Below are 25956 nucleotides of genomic sequence, written 5' to 3'. Positions count from 1 at the left end.
CAATGAGGATCCTGCGAGCCGGATGGCCCTCAGGGAAACGCACCACATGGCCGTAGTGCCGTAACTGACGCTCCCTCACAATGCAGGGAATGTGACTCATTCGGGACTCCTCTAGCAACCGCTCATTCTACACAAAGACAAACCAGCGGTACCCAAGGATTCTCCAAAGAGACAGAGTACCGAAGGAGTCCAGTCTTCCTCTCAGCTGTCATGAATTAACTTGCTAGTCCGCTAATGACATTTTAGTTAATTTCAGCAAGACTGCTGAGGCAGTGGAATCTTGTGATTTGTCATATATGAAACAGTTCATCAGTGATAAATCAGACTAGCTACTTTTGTTTAGGTGTTTTTGTAACCTCTGAGCCTTTGTAAAAGGGACAACTGATTAGTGAACTTCACGTTTATTCCGTCTATTTGTTTGACTGGTGAACTCATAACTTATGCAAGAACTTTTTGTAGTATATGTCTTGCAGTTTGGTTTGCAAAGGCCCCACCCTCTTACCAAGTAGACACAGTTACATTGTTACAATTAACCGGAAGTTCCTATTTAACTTACGACTTGCGGTTTTATATATCTGTCATTCTTGGTATACAATTTTATTATGGTGGGTGTATGGTGTAATTTTTTTATTATTATTATTATTTTAATCTGTAATATCCCTACAACAAATTTAAAATGTAATACATAGTAGGGCTGACTTCTAATAGTCGAGGATTCGACGATTAGATTCGTAGACGTCTGATTCGACTATGAACCTCATAGTCGAATAGTAGGAAAGTGTTATGTAACCAATGAGAAGCAGCTAGAGGTCGACCGATATATCGGCCGGCCGATATATCGGGCCGATATTTAGCATTTTTTAATCTATCGGCATCGGCCGATATCCGAGTGCACTACGCCGATTTTCAGACAGGCACGTCTGCGGGCAGCCCAGTGTTATTGTTGCTGTGGAACACGTGACCCATGCTGCCCTGTGCAGGACCACAGCCAGAAGTTTTGGAAGAGTCCTGGGATAAAACGGTAAGGCTTAAATTCTGATCTTTCAATGACCTGTTTATTTAAGTAGTTATTGGGAACTGGGGTAATGATAATGAGCCTTCAACCAACTGTAGCTTACAGGTAACATTAAGCAAGGATCATTGATTCTAATAGAGTTCGTTTTGTGCGCTTATTGGTGGGCTCACAGACGTTTTTTAATCGTTAAAAATCATTTTAATTGTTAACATTTTAATTATTACCATATCAGCCCGATGTTATCAGTTATGTTTTTTTCTTGTGTCGGAGAGTTTCACTTTGTGAGTGTGTGGGGCGGAGCAGGCAGCTCTCAAATACTGCAGCGTGTGTGAGAGTTGCGTTACTCTGCCCTGATCACGGACAGCGCCGTCCTCGGAGACACAGAGCTGCTAAGAACAATGCATGGCGGAGAAAAGTGTTTGTTCGAAAGCGTGGTTACCATTTACTTGAGCTGATGCTGACAATGGTCCTTCTGTGCAACTTTTTTTCATTTGAGACCGGAGATTCAAACAATTTTTCAGACGTCTAGATAAAAAGTGCATGACTTTGCGCAGTTAGTTTCCTCATTAAACATGTCTATCCTTTATACGGGCTTATACGTAGACAACGTCACAATCACTAGGGGCTTATGTTGTCCTTGCATACAAGGCTGTGCAATACGACAGTTATTTTATTTTATTTTCCGGGATCACTAGATTCTGATTGTGAATTTGGCTTTAAATGAATAAAAGGTATTTGTTACACACCATGTTTTTCCTTTTAGTTTTTTTTAACTCTTTTGTTTGAAATGGAAAAAATCTAGCTGCTATCTAAAAAAAAAAAAAAAGGTTCGACTATCAGTCGACTACGGCAAAATCGAACGAATCAGATTCGACTATGAAAATTGTCACGTTCAGTGCCGTAGGTGAGCAGGGAAGCAGGGAAACGGAGCCGGGAAGTCAAAATAACGGGGTTTTAATTGGGGAAACAGGACCGGGGAAAGCACACTGACAAACGTCAATGACCGATCTGGGGTACACTGACTGAGACACGGACTAAAAGCACAAGACAAGGCAAACGAAATAGGCAACAGGTGAGAACAAGCAGGGATGAACACGAGGTAATGAGGTGGGCGTGGCACACATTAGGAGCGGACGGAGCGGGGCGTGACAAAAATCCTTAGTCGAAAACAGCCCTAATACAAAATGTAATGTTTTGAAGTCAAACTAAGCTGTTCCTTTTGAATTTAATGGTTATCCGTTTGAGGAATTTGCAAAAAGCTGCAGTGCATGATGGGTAGGATGCCTAACGTCCTCATCCGTCTGACGACATACATCAAGACTAGGAAGGTGCATGCCTGGTTGCGTTTGTTGGTCCAGAAAGTAATTCAGTTTCGCCATGTAGGCTACGTTCTTAAAAACTGCTTTTTCTTGGATATAGCCCGATTATATGCCGTGGGCCTTTGTTTGCAATTTCGCCAGGTAGGCTACCGTCTTTAAACTGCGTTTTGTTAGACTACAAATTTCGAGATGTTTTATTGTAGTCTTTGTATGTGTGTGTGTGTGTGTGTGTGTGTGTGTGTGTGTGTGTGTGTGTGTATATATGTATGTATATGTATATGTGTATATATATGTATATGTGTATGTATGTATGTATGTATGTATATGTATATATATATATATATATATATATATATATATATATATATATATATATATATATATATAAAAATGTTTAGCCTAACCCAGCCACTTAAGGGAGCAAGCCAGCTCAACTAGGTGCCGGTGTTCTGTCGATATATGCTGCCTTGTCGAAAAATGCTACCGTAGTGCTAATCGATAGCCCTAACCCTAACCACCCAAAACCCCTAAAACCCTTACCTTAACCCTAACCCTAACCCCTAAAACCTAACCATAATCCCAAAACGGTGGAACTGCACATGCGCAGAAAGGCTCGATAGCACGTCTCGATAGGTAGGATTTTATGACAGAACACCTGTCCCAAGCCCCGATTAATGGGGAGGGTTCGCGTCAAGAAATGTATCTTCACTGCATTACTGATGTCAACATATGGGAAATATGTGGTATAAATAAATGCGTTAAAGTAGGTTAATGATTCTGTGCTGTCTAAATTGTATAAAAAGTTAGGCTACATGACGTTTGAATGGGCTATACCCGGATACATGGACGCATTAGGCCACTTAAAATTAATAAATTGTTTTACATGACTCAAACTTCTAAAATATTGGTGAGTAGGGGATTTTATATTTTATATTTTATATTTTTAGCGAAAAGACGATCGGCAACAGAGATATACTAAAACTAGAAAATTAAACTTTAATTTGTCAGTATCTCAACATTTTAAGCTCTCAACAGTTCAAACAATTACAAGAAGAGAGAAACCTTCAAAACAAATGCCTAGTCTAAGTGTTTAATGGTCTTGCCACAGAATAGCCCAATAAAAGCGTCCTCCTGACAATAGCAAAACAACAGCACTTCCATTGTTTCAAACAATAGAAGTGCTGTTGTTTGACCTCAATGAGGGTCACTATTATTGGACCACCCTACAAGAGACTACTTGCTCACAGTGCACAGGATATCAGGATTTGGCACATTGACGATCTCTGACAGTTTTTGTCAGTTTTATATAAAATATAAAAAAAAATCGAGGCGGCACCAAAAAATTGAGGCGGGCGGCCATGTAAAACAATTTATTAATTTTAAGTGGCCTTATGAGAATGAGAAAGACGGTGCGTGTACACTAATTAACCTATACCCTATTGACTTAGACAATACACTGTAATTTTTGCAACAGAAATGGATGAGATGGGCAGGCAGCTGGAGGTGGAATTTTTGTCCTTGGTAAAACTCTGACGGTCTCCACACTGGTAACAACGTTGTTTTCTAGGCATAGAAAAACAAATCTCCTCCTGTCTGAAAAGGCGTAGAAAACGCAATTTAGCCACTAAAACTTTACAGTTTTGTGAGGGACAGTCGAAGTCTCTCGTTAAGTTTTTTGTGTTCTTGCACCCCCACTTTAAAACTCGTTTCAGCGCCGCCGCATATACGTGTGCGTGTATGTGCGTATGTGCGTGTATGTGTGCGTATGTGCGTGTATGTGGCCCGATTGGTGTTTTGCCCTCAGGCCTTGCATGCAGTTGTTCCACCGCTGTCTTCCACCATAACCGAAACGGTGACGTACATTGGTTTTTGTTGCTATACTGCGGTTAATATTTAGTTTTTTCTAGTATTACCACACTCTGCTAGGCCGATGGTGAGTCAATGCAACGTAATTTTGCTCTGATGTGCACTAACCGGTGTATGTTCTGAATGGCAATAAAGTCGATATTATCTTCTATTCTATTCTATTTTATTCTATTTATCATATATGTAAAAAAAAGTTTCTTTTGTGCATGTCCCATACCCTACTGTAAAACACATCAGAAAATTGACATATAACATGATAATTTAAGAAAGCCTTGGTGTGCTTCCTTGTGCATGCGTACACACACACACACACACACACACACACTGGAACTCCAGTCAGTCATCGCCGCTAATTCTGTGAGAAACACTGGGTATAAATTAAGAGTGCCCCCCCCCCACCAACCCGCTGCTGCAGCCTGTTACATTTTATTGGCTAAGTAATGTTGCGAAACTTGTTTTTCAATTCACAATTAAATTAACACTATAACACATGTAAATCACAAAATTATTATTCTATTTAAAGTTAGGGCAAGCTGTATATTTTGTAATTATTACATTTTACTAGGACTGAAACGTGAACTGTTACTGTGTTGCATGTATTTTTGTAGTTTCAAATTACTTCTATTTAATTAAATAATTTTTTTGCACCAGTATTTTGATTTTGTTACATTTGGTGAGCAAGTAGTTGTAACAAGATTTTTTGATGTATTCTTTCTCTGGCCATTGATGGTGGTGATGATGAAAGTGACCCTGCTTCAGAATAACCCATCAGTTAAAACTGTGTAACAGTTGTGTTATAATGTGTATAAATGACTTCATAAAATACATACATTGCTGTTAATACAAATGCACTCGTTACCCTGATTATCTTGTGCACCCAAGATAATTATATTGTTCACACAAGGTAATAACATAACATATTTAATTATCTTGTGCAAACAAGGTAATCAGGGTATTGAGTACACTGGAAATGACTGTCATTGTTCACTTATGTTTAGCCCGGGAATACCTTAAATCCAACAAGTTATCCAGCTAAATAAAAAATCCTGCTTTGTGATACAGGCCCCTGTATATGCTCAATGACCTTTCAACTGTCTATCATTTGTCTCTCACTGCACCATTTGCATACTGTCTACCACGGTATTCTGCATATAGTGCTATTCTGTACACTGTCTTTGTATAATTTATCTTCTGGTTATACTTTTTAAAATCCTACCCCCCCCCCCCATTCCATTTACTATATCTATAATCTCATTTGTGTACAGTGGCAGGAGTAAGCCAGACTTTCATTTCACTGCAAGTTGTACCAGTATTTTTGTGCATGTGACAAGGTCTTTGAATATTGTCATGACATGTACTGGTGCAGAGAGCAGGAATCCCAGGAGACAGGATACAAGGGCAAATGTTGAAGTTTAATCAAGTAACCAAAACAAGACCAAAGCACGGGGCACATACCTTAACAGAAAACAGAAAACAAAGCTCATGCAGATCAAAGGGTGGAGCAGATTGGGCCTCAAGAGCAATGAGGATGTTTTCATTCCAATCCACACTGCTTTCAACCTGCCACATTCATTATTAGCCAGAGGACCATCCAGGCCCGATTTAGGTAGGGTTGGAATGAAAACATTCTGGCAGGGGGGGGGGGGAACCAGGAACAGGATTGAGAACCACTGCCCTTGACAGTGTGCACACTCACAGACTCTGAGGCTTTTTCCTGCCAGTTCCATGAGGTCTTAGGGCTGTCCCACTGTTAAATTGTCAAGTGTATGAAGGCTCTCACAGATATTTTGAGCCCTTTATGCACATGTTCTATAAGAATTTGCCTTTTTGATGTATTTGTGCCCATCTCTAGCCTCTGATGGGGGTGCACATGTTGTACACTTCTTAAGTTCGTCTAATCCTTTATTGCCAAAGCTGCAATCGAGTCAGCACTTAGCGTGGATGCCCGCGTCCGAACACGGGTGCGTTCAGTGTAAGCCGAATGCTACGCGCTATCGGAGTCCTGCTATTCACCGATTGCCACCTAGTGGTGGGAGTAAAGTATGTGCACTAAAAGTTACAGTAGTCAGTAGATTAAAACACTCAAAATTCAATGAAAGAGGTGATCATCACTTTTATATGTTCAAGTGCATAGTGTGGAGGATATCATAAGGCCTTGGGGCAATCAGATGTAAAACACAATATTTATGAGTGTTTTAAGTTGTAAATCGGTCAGATTTTACCCGAACACGACAGAAAGGTTAAGTAAATTAACTTGCGTAGCCTAACATGACAAATAAAATATTTTGAAGGAGCTGAGATGCCCGTATCTCACCCAGATCCCTACACACAAACATACAGAATTGCAATTTTACCAAAATTCTTCAGTTTTCTGTGGTAGCCTATCTATGTTTTCAGCCTCTAACAGAAAAAAAGGAATGCAAATAAAAATTTAAAACATAGAGTGACTGAGTGTTGTTTAAAGTTTGAAGTTTGGCTTTTGTGGAGGTTAAGGGGTGGTTATAAAAAGGAGAAGGAGGTTTGGGTAGCATTAAGGAAACAGCAGAGATACGCAGATACAGATGCGAGGGCAAAACGCAGCAGTGCCCCCCTCCCCCTCACTAAAGGTCATTATAATAACTCCACCCCGTTTTTTGGCGTGAGGCTAAACCACTTTTTCCTCATTTCAACAGCAGCGGATGATATATAAATAGAACATCAGTAAGGCGTTTATAACTGAAACTTAGAAGTAAAATAGCTTGATGGTTAACTGCTTGTCAGCTGATATTTCTTTACCTGCAAAATATAATCGGACAATATGAAACGGACACGTTTATATGTTTATGTAGTAGTCTGTAGCCGAGAAGTAGAAGACGCGTCTGATATTTGCTAAGCAAAAAGCACGAGAAAAACTTGAGGTGTGGATAGGATGAGCCACAAGAATGACAAAGGCAAGAATCATACATTTGTGTTTGGGTGAGTCAAGGCACTGCTATTACTGGTAGATGTTCAGGAAAATGTATATAGGCCTATGTCAGTGACTTTTTCTTTCTCCAGGTTTATCTGTTTGTTGTTCGACCATCCAAAGTTTGAATGTGACACTAGTTAATCCTGGGGAGAACATTAGCATCGGCTGTGGCAATGATACGGAACAAGTTTATTGGTACCTGCAGCGCTCAGGACGTCCACCGGCGCCGATACTGCGCTCATTCGGCAGTGCTGCACCTAGTCCGTATTACTATGATACTGGATCGCAGAGCAAGTATGACTTACAAGCCGGCAACAAACTGTTTATACATAATTTTACAACAGAAGATTGTGCAACATATTACTGTGCGGAGCTTCGCGATGGTGTCTTCAGATTCTTTAACGGAACCAGACTGAATGTCACAGGTAAGATTTTTCTACTTTATACCGTAATTAGTTCTTTGGCGATACTGTATTCTGAATAAAATAAATAGGTCTAGTCTCAAAGGTTCAAATAACAGTGTTTTGTTACTGATGTTCTTATGATGTTTTCATTAAATTAATTAAATTTTATGAAACCAGCGTGGAACTAAACAGAAATCTATAATTAAATCTGCAATTTGCTTAATAGTTGTTTTTTCCAGACATGGTCACTGGACATCAAAATGTTACTCCTGACACCCAAGTGGAGCAGCGATGTGGAATTTTTCGTAATTCAGTGATTATTGCTGCCGTCGTTTTAAATTTCACGTTGATCGTTATAATCCTAGGTAGGCTTAGGCCAGAGGTAAACGACGTTATAGTAATATCTCTAAAAGCAACATTTACATACATTTTCCAGGAATCTTTAACATTTAACAAGATAAAAATATTTCACAGATATAAACGAACTTATAAATAGACTATGGAAGTAAATCAGACCACAAAACTGGCCAGGAGAAGCGATTGAAAGATGGATGGACGATGACTAAAGAAACCGCGTCTATTTATTTCAGTTTTGACAAAGAAACTCTGCACTGCTCTTAACGGCAAACTTTTCCAGAAAGTGGAAGCACGTGAGGAAGATACAACGGTATTCAAATTTTATTTTCTAAGCTTAAAGCAGAATATTACAGTGATAATAAACACTTTAAGTCAGATTTTCAGGTTAACAGATATATTAATATGATTGAACACTTCATATATGCATTTAAAGTATTTTCTATATTTATAAGTAAGTTAAAAGTCCTTTTAAAATGTCATTGACTTTTCATGTGTAATCCACTTATTTAGTAATTGCTGCAGTCTGTTATGGTAAGTAATTAAATTCCTTATAGTAGCTCTTGTTTTACAGTACTGTGTAATGCAGGTTTTCAAAGAACAGAATGCATCAAGCCGTGAAGTAACTGCATATGGCGAAGTTCGTCGTCCAAGCGCGTGAGCTGGCCTGCACTGCTTTAAAAGCCTTCTTTGGGCTATTTCTATCACTTTGTACAAATTATAACTGAGAATGCAAAACAAATTCCCAGTGAAAATGCATATTTAACAAATAAAGATAAGTTTAGCAGTCTGTTGGATTTCATTTCACGAACTAGAGTACTTGAAGTCAAACACAGGAACAGCAGTTTCACTAACCAACAATATTTTATTTTGGTCTGAGCTCATGTGGTGACTCAGGAACGTTCCGTGGCCAGTGTCTCTTTACTCTGGCTTTATTTATTTAAGTTCTTTCCTTCCATTTTCCTGTTTGTATCAGTCTCTCAAATGATGTTCAATGTATCACAACACATCCATGTAAAGTGCATTGGGACGACTCTGTTGTGAAAGGCGCTATATAAAATTGAATTGAATTGTGCAGGAGCTATTCAGTGTTTGGCAGATACTACCTGGTCATCTATACCGCCCTTGAGAAAGTCAGTCCCTACAGTCCCTCTGCTCCATCTTCATTCTCCAGTCGCACTGTCCTCCTTGTGACACCATCTTCGTAGAGTCCAGCGCAGCCCTTCTGCATAAATACGGAGTGGGACTATCAACCCACATTTTGTTTTTGTGCCCTGGATTCTGTTGTAAATAACCTTGCTCATTATGTTTTGTTGTATCTCTGTTTGGACCCTTGTTTTGCACCTTTGTTATCCCTGATCCAGTTTTGTAATACGTTCTGTTCCCACATTCTAGTATCTCCTTGTGCTTGTCCCCTTATTATTTGTTTATTACCCTCACCTGTTCATCATTGCCCCTACTCTCTTGTGTTTGTGGTTGGTTAGTAATAGCCCGCACTTGTCCCTTGTTTAAGCCCTCATTACCTCTGTATTTAAGTGTCTGCCCTTCCCCTATGCATCTGTCAGTCATTGTGTTTTGTTCCTGTGTGGTCTTTGTTGAGCTTTTATGTGTTGCATTGCAGTTTTTCTGAATGTGTATGTTTCCCTTGAGTTCTTGTTTTCTTTACTGCCGTTGTTTTGACCCTTCATGGTTTACTTTTGTCTGTGAGTTCATTTTAAAATAAACTCTCCTTTCAGCATAAGCCGCAGTGTGGATCGTCCACCTATCATGCCCCGTCACCATAAAAATATTTCTGTTTTTGTGTTCCGGTACGGTGGAACAGAAATGTCAGCGAGCATTTACACCAAACTTCTCGTTCCTGTTTCATTAGCATGTTACAATCTAAAAAGGCAGTTTCAGGGTTTGGGTAATAAAAGATATACGACAACAGCACAAAATGCATGTTTTGTGTAGATCCCTGCAAGAGTGCTGGAAAGAGTGATACGGAATGCTGTGGATCCGTGTTTTCTTCATTCCCTGTTATTTTATTTTCACTCTTCTGTCTTAATGGTTTATAATCTTGCCTTTTGAACTGTTGATGAATCACACAGATAGATTTGAAATAAAGAAAAATAAAGCAGTGTGGTTCATTTCATGAAAACCGCAGCACATTGCATCTAGTCAAAAGTCGATGAGATCTTTTGTTCTGAAGAAAGGTTGCGGGGGGGGAGGTATTTCCTGCCCACTGTTTGTACTGTGAACGTGCAACAATGATGTCACCTTTTCTGTGCAGAAGCGGATCTCTTTTTGGCAGATATCAGCTTATATGTACTGAGTATCTGCCGCTTTCAGTGTGTGTCACTTCTGTCATTGCTGTCCTTTTTGGTGGCCCTGCTGTCCCTGTGGAGTGCGACTCTCTCCTTTACATCACACACACACACACTGTGTGTGGTACGGATGGGCGATACTGACATTGTATAATACTGATACAGGTACTTTATATACCAAAATGTTTCTTTGGCATGAAAATTTACTTTGAGAGTACACAGTAGTTACCTCCTGAATTTCTATTTACATTGAAAGGGAGAATTTATTTTTATTCAAATCACCTGATACCAGAATCTGGTCAAAATTGAACTTATGTGTAAAAATATGTTTCAGTACATATCAAACAAATACAAAGAACATTTCAGAACCTTTTTAAACTGCTGTTGTTCTGATCTTTTTGAGGTCTTTTTTTTAGGAAGAAAAGCATGTCAGGCCTCAGTTGACTTTGTCTCTAAGTAGCTGTAGTGTTGCGTGAAAGTTAGTGAACCCTTCAGAGTTTTCTATCCATCCATTTTCCAAACCACTTATCCTTCTGGGTCACAGGGGGTCCAGAGCCCATCCCAGAAGCTACAGGCACAAGGTGGATAACAACCCAGGACAGGGCACACTCACACACCATTCACTCACACCTATGGGCAATTCAGCAACTCCAATTAACCGCAGCATGGACTTTGGACTGTGGGGGGAAACCCTATGACAACATAGGGAGAACATGCAAACTCCACACACATGTAACCCAGGTGGGGGCTTGAACCCTGGTCCCAAAAGTGTGAAGTAGCAGTGCCAACCACTGCACCACCATACCACCCCAGAAGTTTCCATACTCCTGCTGAAATATGACTTAAATCATCATCAGATCTTCACACAAGTCCTAAAAGTACTCTCAAAAAAGGGTCAACATTTGAACCTTTGCTTGTCACTGGGTCTGTACCCTCGATGGTCTGCCAATTGTACACTGTAGGTAATTATACCTTTTAAGGTACAGAAATGGTCTCTGAGGAACATTTCTGTACCATTGATGGTACATTAATGCTGTTTGTATCCTTTGGGATCTTCCTCAAGTCCATTTCTGTACCTTAAAAGGTACAATTGCAAGGGTACAGCCCCATTGACAAGTAAAGGTACAAAGTTTTACCTTTTTTTCTGAGAGTGTCAGTGAAGAGAACACAACTGAACAAATGAGACAAAATATCATACTTCGTCATTTATTTATTGAGGAAAATAATCCAACGTCACATATCTGTGAGTAGCAATAATATGTGAATGTAGCAGGTAATTTGAAGGTGAGATTAGAGGCAGGTGTTGTTAATGTCATGGTTGTCAATCAATGTGATAACAATCAAGTGTGAATGGGTACATTGTTTATATTAAATGAACAGGGTTCCATCAAGGGCTTCATCTTCAAACATGTTTGTGCTGTATCAGTGTATAATGCCATGACGAATGCCGCAGGACAATGACCCCAAGCACCCAAGTCATTCTACCAAAGACTGGTTGAAGAAGAATAAAATAAAGGTTTTGGAATGGCCAAGTCAAAGTTCTGACCTTAACCCAGATATTGTCGAATATACTGTATATATAGATATATGTCCAATACTGTAGAAGGAACTGATGTGTGCAGTTCATTTGAGAAAATCCAAGCTGATGTACAGGACTGATGAAGATTTACCGGAAATGTTTGTTTGCAGTTATTCATGCAAAAGACTTTTGCCAGTCTCTGATTTGTGACATTGGATCATTTTCCTCAGTAAACGAATGACCAAGTATGATATTTCTGCCTCAATTATGTTTTGTTCGCCTACTTAGAATTAGATTTTTTTTAGAATTTAGTGATCAGATGTCACTGCTGACACGCCACAGCACAAAACAACAAAGTGTGTCCTCTGCATTTAACTCATGTGCGACATAGCAGGGGGCAGCTATCTCAGCGCCCGGGGAGCAGTGCTTGGGGGCGGTACCTTGCTCAGGGTACCTTAGGGGTGCCTTGTTGGGAGCGGCTGTGGGAGCGGCAGGAGCATAAGTGGCTACGCGGCAAGCTGACCAGCTGGGTGCAGGAGCGCAACCGGCAGACGTGTCGGGCCGAGGGAGCAGAGGCGGCGTTACGTGGCTGCGAGGCCAGGAGGAGGTGTGTCGCATCCTGGAGACCCAGCAGGTGTTGGAGGAGCAGCCTGGCGCACATCACCATGGCCCCACCAAGCAGGGGAGGAAGAAGGGCCGAGGCCAGGAAGGACCCACACTGCCGGTGGCCCCCAGCTGCTCTATATGCTGGCAGTCCCCAGAGAAGGGGGCCTGGCTGTGGGAGTCACTGGGAGAGGTGTTTCCTGGCCAGGAGGACCTTCTGGATGGGGTACCAGGACCCCTAAGGTGTAAAAGGTGAAGGGTTGGTGCCCAGGGGGATCTGTCGCGCCAGCTAGCGGCTAAGCCCTGCCGGCACTCGCAAAAATTGAGAGCCGATGGCCCTCTGTCATTGGAGGTGACACCAGCGGCTGCCATTGGGAATAAAATGAAATGAGTTGGAGATTCGACCACTGGGGGGCAGTGAAATCATTTGCAATCTGCTTGTTAGTCCTACCGACATGTTTTATTAGATTACTAATGTTTATTTAAGTCAATGGTGATATTTTTTATCAGTTACAGTCACATATTTGGCGTATCAGAATTGTGTCACGGACGTGTTTTATTAGATTATATGGATATTTATCTCGATAACGACGTGAAATGTTAACATGTTAAAAATGATGAAATTATTGTGTCATTCTTTGGGGATGGATACATAGGTTAATTTTGGGGATCAGGACACATTAGGCTTTACGCTACAAAACATATGTGGTCAAATGAATCCAGACCACCTCAGCAAGTGGTTTGCGTGGTCGGATGCGTCTTGAAGGTCGTTTACACTTTTATTTAGCTGTAAATACAAGGGTAAACGGGACTGATGGGAGTCTGTCACTATGACCGACACGTCATAGATCACTTCCGTGTTTGCAAACAAACATGACGTGGTGGCAAAGAGACAGATCAGAAGTAGTGCTATTTAGGTATACGAGCGCCAAAATCATATATGAATAATCCGGACGACTTCTCCAGTTATGTAATTGCTTTAACAGAAAAAGATAATTTATCTTACATTAATAAATTAACGCTTAGCAACGGGGTTAGGTTTCCTGATTCATTCCGATCAGATGGTCAAGGACCCAGCTAAACGGCCCAAGTTACAGTCGAATTTTTTCGTCTATCTGGTCGAAAAATCAAGTGTTTACGCAAAAGAAAAACTGAAAGCATATAAAGCACATTGAATACAGAGATTTGTCCAAAGACTTTTGTGTACTATGGATCGACGTACTGCTTAGCCAGCGGCAAGGACATAAAACCCAACTACACAAAACGTGGGTTATTATTAACAATTTGACCATCCTATACTGACGGAAAACTTCACCTGCATGCTGGGTGAGTATCCATCCATCCATCCATTATCTACTGCTTTTCCGGGTCGGGTCGTGGGGGCAGCAGTCTCAGCAGGGAAACTCAGACTTCCCTCTCCCCGGCCACTTCATCCAGCTCCCCTGTGGCGTTCCCAGGCCAGCCGGGAGACATAGTCTCTCCAGCGTGTCCTGGGTCTTCCCCGGGGCCTCCTCCCAGTGGGACATGCCCGGAACACCTCACCAGGGAGGCGTCCAGGAGGCATCCTGACCAGATGCCCGATGGGTGAGTATACATTCATGTATACATCTTTCCATTCATCACTACAACTACTACTGCTGTTGCTATAATTTCCAGAAAGATAGATCGATTGATAGATGGATGGATGGATGGATGATGGATGGATAGAGAGAAAGAGAGAGACTTTATTGATCCCCAAAGAAATACTGTTGGTATACAGTAGGAGCAGTAAGAACAAACATTTAATGGAGAATAAACATTACAATTAGTTATATAATAAGGATACATAAAAATATAAAAAAAGTCAGTGTAAAAATGTTGCTTTTATTTATATGAAATATTACATTGCACTGTATAAGACATAGATAATGTAATCATTAACACTCTATTAAAAAGATCCAGAAGCTGATGTAAGCCTTGTAACCTTTAGAAAAAACAGATCAATTGTTGATGCAGAATGTGATTACAAATAAGTATGAATAAGCACTTTGTGTTACCTTAGAAATTTCTGTATCTGTTAGTAATCTTGTGCTAGTCTTCGTTGTATGAATATGCCCTTTAATTAGCACAGCTTGTCACTGGGTTGAAATACAACATTGTATTTGTATTTATTTGTATTTCAAATAAACATCAAAATTGTGCATAAAAAATTTCTAGAAGACCATCTGCTTACTGGCGCCCTCTGCTGGTCACTGGTGGTTCCCTCTACAGCAGTGCTTCTGAACCTTCTCTGCACCGCGACCCTGCAAGCTCAGTCACAACCCTATATCAAGTATAGGTTTAAACAAACTCTATGATCAAGCATGCAGTGCACTTTGCGCCAATTAGTACCTATCACGCAAATCTGATTGGATGTGCCAGGTAATTTTAAATTAAGCATCTGTGGTTTGACTTCTTGGATTGGTTGAGTGTTCACTATAGTTTTGCACTAAGTATTTGCAGACCCAAGACCTGTTTATATAGGTTAATTCTAAGATTGCGGCTGGGAAATCTGATCGTGGATCTGCTCTGCGGCTTACTAGTTTTAAATTTGCTTACATTTCCAACTCTGCCTCTTGACCCTTTCAGAACTTGCTGCAACCCAAATATGAGTCGCGACCCGTGGGTGGAGAATTGCTACTCAGCCTGGCCTTAAAGAGGCAGTACAAAGATTTTCGAAGCGGAACCAAATGGGAACATTTACTAGATGAAGTAAGCAGACATGCTGAAGCTTTCTGAACTGGCCGTAAACAGCGTAAAGGCATCTTACTAAGAAAGGAAAAGAGAGTCACAGCAGTCAGTGCGAGAAAACAGAAACGTATGATTAAGCATCTCCATCATGGTTATAGCAGTTTGAGATACTTGTTTTGATGCAGTTCTTTACCGCCAAGGCTCAGTAAAATCAAGATTAGGGAGACTGGCTATTACTTTAAACTACTTAATTTAGCGGTACAGCAAGATAACACAGTACTGGGGTACTAGGCCTACTGGAACAGCTCGGTTACACACGTGACCAAGAACCAACTAATATCACATGCCTAACTCCACTCTGGTTACAACTGTGTTCTGTTTATTACATCTATGCACTTTGCACCTTTGCATAAGTGGTTTGCTGGTACCCTATAGGTAGACAGAATGACAGATGATGTGTCAGATGCCCACGTGAACAGACAGGGTGAGCTTGGCCTCCCCAGGTTGTGGTTTCTTGGTCTCCTGCAGGTGCAAACATCAAACTGCAGCTATGATAGTGATGCACAGAGAGACCCAGAGGTTGGCACAAAGTGTTGTTCCACTGGCAAAAAAAAAAAATTTAGAATGTGGTTGTAATAACTCCTCCCCCGTTCTTGGTGTGAAAATGATCTTCAAGTCTTTCCTCATATTGCAATCAGCGTTTTTCTGCAATAGCCCGTTGTCATTTAAACAGCACATCACCATATGACCTGATACTTATTATCCTGCCTAAATGAATTACAAAATATAGCTGGGCATTGGCTAGCTGTTTTATTTGTTATATGTGATAAATTGCCGTTTTCATGGTTTGTGTGGTTTGCCTGCATGTAGCTGAGAATTCAGTTGGATACACGTCTATTATTTGCAGACCATAAAAATAGGGAAAGGATCAGCCATGAGCACGACAATGGCAAAAATCACTCATCTGTGTTTGGGTAAGTCAGTGTATCGCCATTCATGTCTATTGTTTGTACGGGGAAAATGGATCTATATGGAAAATTATTTTTCTTTCTCCAGGTTTGTTTGTTTGTTGTTTGACCAGCCAAAGTTTGAATGTGACACTAGTTAATCCTGGGGAGAACATTAGCATCGGCTGTGGCAATGATACGGAACAAGTTTATTGGTACCTGCAGCGCTCAGGACGTCCACCGGCGCCGATACTGCGCTCATTCGGCGGTGCTGCACCTAGTCCGTATTACTATGATACTGGATCGCAGAGCAAGTATGACTTACAAGCCGGCAGCAGACTGTTTATACATAATTTTACAAAAGACGATTGCGCAACATATTACTGTGCGGAGCTTCGCGATGGTGTCTTCAGATTCTTTAACGGAACCAGACTGAATGTCACAGGTAAGATTTTTTTCTTTGGAGTCGTTCTGCATTAAATTGATTCACATTAATTGTTCTTGATAAATGATGTTTTGTTAAATGGTTTTGATTAATGATTTAATTAATCAGAAGGACTGAAGTCCATATAGTTTTAATTATTGTAAAACAGCATCGCGACTACAAGGTAAAAGTAAAATCCGTAATTTAACCGTCTGCTTTGGATGAAGGTGCCGTCGTATTTGGAAGTTCATCCTTTAGTCCTGTATCTCGCCCATTCTGAATGCAGCACACTGCACTCCGCGCTTTGCAAAGCCTACATTTGAACATATATTTTGTACAATATTAATAAGCACCAGCCACATTGCGCTGCACCTTCCGTTTCGATTTTCGTATTTATATTTTATATTTGTATGTGTATGTATTACATTGTTAGCTACTTCTCCTGTTGTATTTAACAAAGATATTACAGAATTCTTCAGCGGAACCAGACTGAATGTTACAGGTGCCCTTTTTTGTTTTTTGGTTTTTTTTTTTTTGGTTATGTAATAAATTCTTTGGCGATATCATGAAGAAAGCGAATTTACCTTACTCCTGATAAATATCTTATGGGTCAATTCGAATTTTGTTACCGTGTTTATGATGTTTGCTGTGGGTAAACCTACAACAACCTTACGAAAACGTTTCATAACAAACCCGTATTCTGGTTCCGAATTAAAACCACGATCCTCTTGTGCTGTCAGCGATTCACATTTGCAAGATCAACATTTATAATGATGAAGAAAACACGTTTACAACTTCTTCGGCTACTTGAAACCTGAAAAATCCTAAAGTTGTTATATTTTTGCAGACGTGGTCACTGGACTTCAAAATCTGACGACTAGTACTCCGGTGGAGCGGCGATGCATAATTACTTGGACTACATGCCATTCATTCTTAATTGCTACCATTATTTTACGTCTCATTTTGGTGATTATAATCTTAGGTAAGTTGGACGTATTTCATAAAGAAACGTTTAGTTTACTATTTCGGGAACGTTTAACATGATGCATGGATAGATGGGTGGATGGATCACGCCTCAAATGAATCTATCCTGTAATAAACTGAGTTGTATCCTGCATTCAAATGTAAGCATGATAAATGCTGATAAGTTTACCCTTAAAAACAGCCCCGTTTGAGTGAAACGATTTACTGTATGTTATACAAGTAGATATAGGCCCATTAAACTGACCAAAATCGGTTACGGAGTAACACCACGTTTAATTTTTTAATTAATTTTATTTTTCTGTGTTCATCTTTGATAAATATTTATTTTATACATACTTTTACCATATTAGTATTCGCAGACATGCTGAAGAGATCTAATAAATGCAGACCTGCCAAGACATTGGAAGAACCTCGGAAACACTTAGGCCTGACGGTAATCTACTTTCTATTTCTAAATTTGAAATGAAATGATGATATTACTCTGATTTTGACCATGATTGAACATTAAAGAGTAATTTAATCCTCTATGCAGTATCTTGCTCCACAGTACTTATATGTCACATTGCCTATTGGAAACATTAAGGCTGCGTTACAGTTTGTATATATAAAATCAGTAATGTGGCTGAGTGATTTGTAATGATTGAAAGACACATGCTTTCAGATAAACCAAGATGCATGTAGATTTATGTGCACTGAAGTTCTCATTATCTCGTCATTTGTGGTTATAGTGCGCTGACTTTGTGATTGTTTCAGTCTTTCATGTATTGTTGTCTTTCTTCTCCAGTACAGTGAAACAGAAATGTCAGCAAGCATTTACACCGAACTTCTGGTTCCAGTCTCAGCAAACTGCCATTATTAAAGAAGATGCATTTGTGGTTTGGGTACTAAAAGATCTACAACAGCAAAACAAAATGTACCTTTTGTGTAGATCCCTGCAAGCAGGGTGCTGAAAAGGGTGATTTTAAGTGTTTTTTTCTCTCTTATCTCACTGATATTTCAGGTTCATCTTCTATTCCTTCGTCTTCATTCCGAATTTGCCTTTTCTATACTGTTGTTCAATTTCACTCTGAGCCAAATCCTGCAGAAAATGGATTTTAAATAAACAAACAATTAAAACCTATAAAAATAAAGCACTCATCTATGTTTTATTTCAAACATACAGCATGTAGCATTCAGACAAGAGCAGATGAGATGTCCCTTTAACTACAATGTTTTATTTTGGTGTGAACTCGGTTGGGGGGGGATTTTCTGTCCAAGGTTTGTCCTATGAACATGTGACAATAATGTCACCTTTTGGTGCAGAAGCGTATCTGAGCTCTGGAGATATCAGCTTATACGTACTGAGCATCTGCCACTCCACCTTCAGTGTCTGTCACCCCTGTCCTTTTTGGTGGCACTGCTGTCCCTGTGGAGTCCGACTCTCTCCTTCCGCACAAAGACCTGATATGCAGCAAAGTCTGTCAACCATTTTTCACAAGGTAGAGGAATCCATTGTTTAAACTATCAAACTTAAGGTAAACATCGCTTTTTGGCAAATGGCAATAATTGATTGCCAATTGATTAAAAGATAACCAATCAGATGCCTTGGACCCACCTCCTCTACAATGTGATTGGTTATCTTTCTGATCCAATCATTGTTCCTTCTGCCCTGAGAACATTTTTGTGCAAGTAAAACTCCCAGGTGCTCAATAATTACCGAAAGGGAGTTGTTTATTAAGGTTGTTGAATATCGGGACAGATTGTAACCTAAAATTAGGGCAGTGTGAAAGCAGCTGTTTTCACTGTCATTGCTAGAGGCATCTAACACACAGCAAATGCAGGAGGAACATGACTGCATGCAGTTTAACATGTGAACATGACTGCATGCAGCATCGAAAAAGTGAAAGCAGTGTAATGTGTGTGACAGGAAATATAATCAGATTGATTTTACTTATTTTTTATTCAGCTTGCAGAGACATTCCACTGAATGAAGTTTTCTCTAAAGATCCCATTTTGTTTTATCATTACATTCAGCAGTCAGTCCAAAACCACATAAAAAAATCAACTTCACTTTCTTTTTTTTTTTAAGAGTTCAAGAGGTTTATTCGTCATGTACACAGTTGTACACATACAACATGTAGTGAAATGTAACCCTGGTCACTCCGAGCAGCTCTGCATGATAGAGAATAATAAAATATATATGAAATATGTTCAGCTGTACATAATCTATACGTAATAAGGTAAAAGTGACTGTGCTGTGCAATGTAAGTTCAATGGGCAAGAGACCTGAGAAATGTACCGACAATTTGGACAGTATGAACTGAACTGAATGTAAACAGTGAAGACCTAGAGGCACTGAGCCTTGTCCTGGTTTAGGAGCATTTGACCTGAAGAAAAAGCTCCTCCTTGACCTTTCCGTTCTGGTCATAAGGCTGTGGAAGCGTTTGCCCGAATTCAGCAGGCAAAACAGAGAGTTATTGGGGTGGGATGGGTCCTTGGAGATTTGTGTTGCTCTGGTCCTACAGCAGCTGGTGTAGATGTCTTGTAGGGAGGGCAAGGCAGACCTGGTGCAGCGCTCAGCTGCTCTAACTACCCTCTGCAGGGCTTTCCGGTCCTGGGCAGAGCAGTTCCCCAACCACGATGTGATGCTCATGGTCAGGATGTTCTCTACGGCAGCTGAGTAGAAGGCCTTAAGGACAGCAGGAGAGACCTTAAACCTCCTCAGCTGCCTCAGATGGTAGAGCTGCTGCCTCACCTTGCTGACCAGAGCACGTGTGTGTGTGGACCAGGTGAGGTCCTCCTGTAGGTGGATGCTGAGATATTTGAAGGTGCTCAACCTCTCCACCGTAGCACCATTGATGTGCACAGGTGTGTAAGAGCCCTGCTGCCTCCTGTAGGCCACAATCAGCTCCTTTGTTTTGCTGACGTTCAGCTGGATGCTGTTATGCTGGCACCACCTTTCCAGGTTCTCCACTTCCTTCAAGTAGGCCGACTCGTCATCGTTGGAGATGAGGCCGAGCACTACTGTGTCGTCAGCAAATTTCACATAGGAATCTGAGCTGAGTGTGGCTACACAGCCGTAAGTGTAGAGGGTGTACAGCGGTGGACTCGAGACACAGCCTTGCGGAGCTCCTGTGTTGAGGGTGATTGTGCTGGATACACAGTCGTAGGTGTAGAGGGTGTACAGCAGTGGACTCGAGACGCAGCCTTGTGGAGCTCCCGTGTTGGGGGTGATTGCGCTGTTACACAGTTGCCTACTCTCACCACCTGGGGTCTTCCTCTAAGGAAATCCAGAATCCATCTGCTCAGCTGGTCACTCAGTCCCAGATCCCTCAGCTTGGTGAACAGTCTGAGGGGGACTATGGTACTGAATGCTGAGCTGTGGTCTATAAACAGCATTCTCACATAATTCCCCCTCTTTCCATCCACATGAGTGAGGGTAGTCTGTGTGCGTATGTATCAACAGACAGCGAGATGGTATTTATGCCAAGAGAAGCCTCAGTGTGTCCCAGGGGTAAAAACAGCAACGCACCATCAGTGCTCCGAGCCACGCCTCATTTAAACACCACCACTGCCAGCCCGGAACACACCGGCCGCGTGGCGTGTGTCTCGCGGAGCTGCAGCGGCGCGTTTCCGCGCGGGTCTCCTCACCGCCCGCGCTTCTGCTGCAGCTGTCCTATCTTCCTACACTGAGTTTACCTTTGATAATAGCCATCAGTAACAAAATGACTATAGTATTTCAGTCGATTATAAATGTAATATATATTTAGACAAGGTTTGAGAAGCGTGTGCTTAATTGTAGTAATAATAGCTAATAATAATAATAATAGCAATAATAATATAAATAATATACAGCAATCCCTGTGTTTGTTTTGTGATTTTTGTATACCCTCGTTCAGAGCGAGAGACCGCAGCAGAAAGCTACCGCGCTTCACTATCGACATAATCTAATTACAGCCTGCACTGGGTTTCCGCTCTGACATGTAGTACAGTCTGCACTTACTCCTATAGTAACATGCAACTGCCACAATGGATAAAATAATTAATATGTATATTGTTTCATGTCCATTGTATAGTCTAGACCAGGGGCGGCAGAAGCATTCTGAATGTGTGTGTGGGGGGGAGACACACTGGCATAAAACTAATATTGTATGTTAAATGGGGTGTGGGGGGGGGTCCAAACGAATAATTATGAAATGTGAGGGGGGCACGTCACCCTCAGATTTAATGGCGGCGACGCCCATGGTCTAGACATTTCAACTATAATGAAAAGTGGGACTTGCGTGATGTTGCTGATATGATTTCTGCATGGCTGTCAGAAACATCTTTTAAATGTCTATTTTTCCTGAGAATAGCTTATCTTACCCCACGTGTGGAAAAACTCCGACTCTCCAGATGAGGCGCCACTGCCAAGGCGTGAACCGCGCGTTTCACGCGGGCAGTTCGGCCGCTGTAATCTATTAACAGGGACGCCGAAATGAAAATCAACTCTGTAAGCGGCCGCGACGCACACGGATCCCCCGTAGCTTCCGCATATCGCGTGGCCCACAGTAACGCAGCATCAGCTACAACATCTAACTCCAGTTAATTTCAGTAAGACTTTAACTGTGTTCTGTGTATCACGTCTATGCACTTTGCACCTTTGCATAATCGGTTTGTCGGTACCCTATAGGTAGATAAAATAGAAAGTCATGTGTGCATTAGATACGTACAATACACATGGTGAGCGAGATGCGTGTTTTCTTGGTGTGAAAATGATCAAGGCTAAGCCGCTCTTTCCTCAAACTGCGATCTTCATTTTAACTAAATAGCCAATGTAATTACAGTAGGTATGTGAACAGCACATGACGAAGTTATTCATGGCTGAAACCAACTTCAAACTAATTTTGCTAACATTATCTGCATGATATTTATTGTCCTGCATAAATCAATTGCAAAACATAATAAGATAAGATAAGATAAGATAAGATAAGATAAGATAAGATAAGATAAGAAGAACTTTATTTATCCTGAGGGAAATTATTTCCTCTTAAACATGCTCAGTGCAACAAGAGGAATAAAGATGACACAATAAAGAGCTTAAAAAGAACAGTAGTAATAGTGCAAAACAGAATAACAAAATAAATCTAAGAAAGTAACAAATAACTATAACAGGTATAATAAAATAACAGATAATTAGTGCAAGTGGTTATGAAAAGTGGCATAGTGTTTGTGTCATGAATAAAATGAGATGAGGGGATGAAAACAAACATTCAGTAGCATACAGGTGAGTAAATAAAACGCGGATGAGTAATATTGTACAATCCGAATGAGAACCTAATGACATAAATGCTGAAAAAGACGAGAAAGGTGAAAAAATCACCTACAGACAGGGGAAGAGTTATACAGTCTTATTGCCACAGGTAGAAAGGATTTCCTGTGGCGTTCGCTTCTGCATTTGCAGGCAATGAGTCTTTTGCTGTGTGTGCTCTGAGTAATTGGACACTGACTAGCTTTTTACGTAGGCCTCTGTTAAACTGCTGTTTACTTGGCGTGTGTAGTTTGCCTGTATGTAGCTGAGAATTCAGTTGAAGACACATCTACCATTTGCAGACCATAAAATTATGTCTTCAGCAGAATTCTTTTCCACTGCTTAACAACATTTACAATGTCGTTATAGTAACTCCTCCCCCTTTCTTGGTGTGAAAATGATCTTCAAGGCTAAACCAGTCCTTCCTCATATTGCAATCGGCGTTTTTCTGCAATAGCCCGTTGTCATTTAAACAGAACATCACCATATGACCTGATACTTATTATCCTGCCTAAATGAATTACAAAATATAGCTGGGCATTGGCTAGCTGCTTTATTTGTTATTTGTGATAAATTGCCGTTTTCATGGTTTGTGTGGTTTGCCTGCATGTATAGCTGAGAATTCAGTTGGATACACGTCTACTATTTTCAGACCATAAAAATAGGGAAAGGATCAGCCATGAGCACGACAATGGCAAAAATCACTCATCTGTGTTTGGGTAAGTCAGTGTATCGCCATTCATGTCTATTGTTTGTACGGGGAAAATGGATCTATATGGAAAATTATTTTTCTTTCTCCAGGTTTGTTTGTTTGTTGTTTGACCAGCCAAAGTTTGAATGTGACACTAGTTAATCCTGGGGAGAACATTAGCATCGGCTGTGGCAATGATACGGAACAAGTTTATTGGTACCTGCAGCGCTCAGGACGTCCACCGGCGCCGATACTGCGCTCATTCGGCGGTGCTGCACCTAGTCCGTATTACTATGATACTGGATCGCAGAGCAAGTATGACTTACAAGCCGGCAGCAGACTGTTTATACATAATTTTACAAAAGACGATTGCGCAACATATTACTGTGCGGAGCTTCGCGATGGTGTCTTCAGATTCTTTAACGGAAGCAGACTGAATGTCACAGGTAAGATTTTTTTCTTTGGAGTCGTTCTGCATTAAATTGATTCACATTAATTGTTCTTGATAAATGATGTTTTGTTAAATGGTTTTGATTAATGGTTTAATTAATCAGAAGGACTGAAGTCCTTATAGTTTTAATTATTGTAAAACAGCATCGCGACTACAAGGTAAAAGTAAAATCCGTAATTTAACCATCTGCTTTGAATGAAGGTGCCGTCGTATTTGGAAGTTCATCCTTTAGTCCTGTATCTCGCCCATTCTGAATGCAGCACACTGCACTCCGCGCTTTGCAATGCCTACATTTGCACATATATTCTGTACAGGATTAATAAGCACCAGCCACATTACGCTGCACCGTCCGTTTCGATTTGCGTATTTATATTTTATATCTGTATGTGTATTTATATATGTGTGTATATTTTATATTGTTAGCTACATCTTCTAGAAAAGATATTACAGATTTCTTCAATGGAACCAGACTGAATATCACAGGTGCCCTTTTTATGTTTTATTTTTTTTAATGTAATACATTCTTTGACGATATTCTGAAGAAAGTGAACTTACATTATTCTTCATAAATATCTTAAGACTCAACGATATTTCGTTACAGCGCTTACGATGTTTTCTGCTGGTAAACCTACAAGAACCTTGCGAAAACATTACAAAACAAACCCGAATTCTGTATTCTAATTAAAACCACGATCCTCTTATGCTGTCAGTCGACTCACATTTGCAAGTTCAACATTAATAATGATGGAGAAAACACATTTACAACTTCTTCGGCTACTTAAAAAATCAGAACGTTGTTATATTTTGCAGACGTGGTCACTGGACGTCAAAATCTGACTTCTGATACCCAAAAGGAGCAGAGATGCGGAATTTTTCAAAATTCACTCCTTATCGTTACCATTGTTCTAAATTTCATTTTGATCGTTATAATCCTGGGTAAGTTAAATAATTCTGGAGTATTTCGAAAGTTAACGTTTACCTCCATTTTCAGGAGTCTTTAACATTTAACATGATGAAAACATTTCACAGATGTATAACATTATAGGCTGATTAATACCTAAGTAAATAAAGCTGGAAACTGACCAGGAAAAGCGATTAGAAGATAACTAAAATAAACCACAAGTGTTTCTTTTTTATTCTAGTTTTGATAAAGAAACTCTGCACTGCTCTTAACTGCAAACCTGCAATGGAGTCGGAAGCCCCTCAGGAGGACGTAACGGTAATCGGTTTTCGTTTCCTATACTCAAATCAGAATGATTTAGCTATCAAACAGTCCAGTGCTTGAAGTGGGAAAAAATAAGTGCAGTTATTCTAATTTTCCGCGACATTTGACATTTGTGCGGTGAAAAAAACAATCAAGTCTTTAGGATGTGTTGGTTCAAAAACTATTTCAATTTAATCATTCTTCCAAGCAATAACCTATAGGCATAGGCTACTTTTTTCTAATTCACAAATGGAATACTGAAAAACCATTAAAACAACATGTAGTCTTTTATCTGTCTTGTGATATTGTCTATTCTCGGGCCACTGTCGCTGCGTCGGATCAGTTTCAGTAAGTACCAGAACGCAGAAAAAAGTAGCGGAAAATACAGAAGTTCCGGAACTGCGTTCCGCTGCGTTCCGGCCCACTTCAAGCACTGAAACAGTCACAAAAACGCGTTTGTAAATTAAGGAGCAACATTTCTTTATCTCAATCATATCCCATTCCATAGCATTTGCGTGATGCAAAATCTTTCTGACATTTTAAGTCAGATTTTCAGGTTAGCAGACATTAATATGATTCAGTGTTTTGTATTTGTATTTTGTATAGGCTCATTTGTAAGTCAAGTTTAGCCACTTAACTTTAAAATAAATCCGGGAAATTGCGCGTAAGATTAAGTTCTTTGAAGGTCTCATTGTGTTTTCGCGTGTAGGTCGTACACTTATTTAGACGGTAATGTTAAGTAATCAAAGTCTGTATCGCTGATTTTGTTTTACAGTACAGTGTAATTCAGCTTCCGAAGAGACAGAATGCATCAAGCCGTGAAATAACGACATACAGCGACCTTAGACTTCCAACTTCATGAGTTGACCTCAGCTGCTCAATAAAGCCCTCATTGTACAGTTTCTATGTGGACATTGTTATTCCGTTGTATAGATTATTACTGA

The 25956-nt window shown here is 40.3% G+C and overlaps 3 long non-coding RNA genes across 8 annotated transcripts; all 3 read left to right on the top strand.

The window, feature by feature from the left end:
- The first annotated feature begins 2741 nt into the window (after window positions 1–2741).
- On the top strand, window positions 2742–10024 carry LOC111850271 (uncharacterized). 3 transcript variants are annotated; one of them, XR_002839755.2, is made up of 4 exons: window positions 2742–7155; window positions 7237–7572; window positions 7778–8218; window positions 8480–10024. It is a non-coding gene; the product is annotated as an uncharacterized lncRNA (long non-coding RNA). The 3 variants fall into 3 exon arrangements; XR_002839753.2 differs by having other exon boundaries at window positions 2744–7155; window positions 7791–8218; XR_002839752.2 differs by having other exon boundaries at window positions 7237–8218.
- A 3698-nt stretch (window positions 10025–13722) lies between these two features.
- Window positions 13723–18498, top strand: LOC140578861 (uncharacterized). 3 transcript variants are annotated; one of them, XR_011983142.1, is made up of 7 exons: window positions 13723–13917; window positions 14941–15063; window positions 15950–16016; window positions 16099–16434; window positions 17261–17395; window positions 17748–17830; window positions 18182–18498. It is a non-coding gene; the product is annotated as an uncharacterized lncRNA (long non-coding RNA). The 3 variants fall into 3 exon arrangements; XR_011983143.1 differs by lacking the exon at window positions 14941–15063; XR_011983141.1 differs by lacking the exon at window positions 13723–13917 and having other exon boundaries at window positions 14797–15063.
- Window positions 18499–22910: 4412 nt separating this feature from the next.
- Window positions 22911–25956, top strand: LOC111850270 (uncharacterized). Of its 2 annotated transcripts, none has more exons than XR_011983005.1 (5): window positions 22911–23385; window positions 23468–23803; window positions 24619–24744; window positions 24951–25027; window positions 25788–25956. It is a non-coding gene; the product is annotated as an uncharacterized lncRNA (long non-coding RNA). The 2 variants fall into 2 exon arrangements; XR_011983004.1 differs by having other exon boundaries at window positions 24232–24744.

This window comes from Paramormyrops kingsleyae, chromosome 16, assembly GCF_048594095.1.
Source record: "Paramormyrops kingsleyae isolate MSU_618 chromosome 16, PKINGS_0.4, whole genome shotgun sequence".
Lineage (NCBI taxonomy): Eukaryota > Metazoa > Chordata > Actinopteri > Osteoglossiformes > Mormyridae > Paramormyrops > Paramormyrops kingsleyae.
Note: the sequence above shows the minus strand (reverse complement) of the source record. Positions and strands in the feature narration are given on the sequence as shown.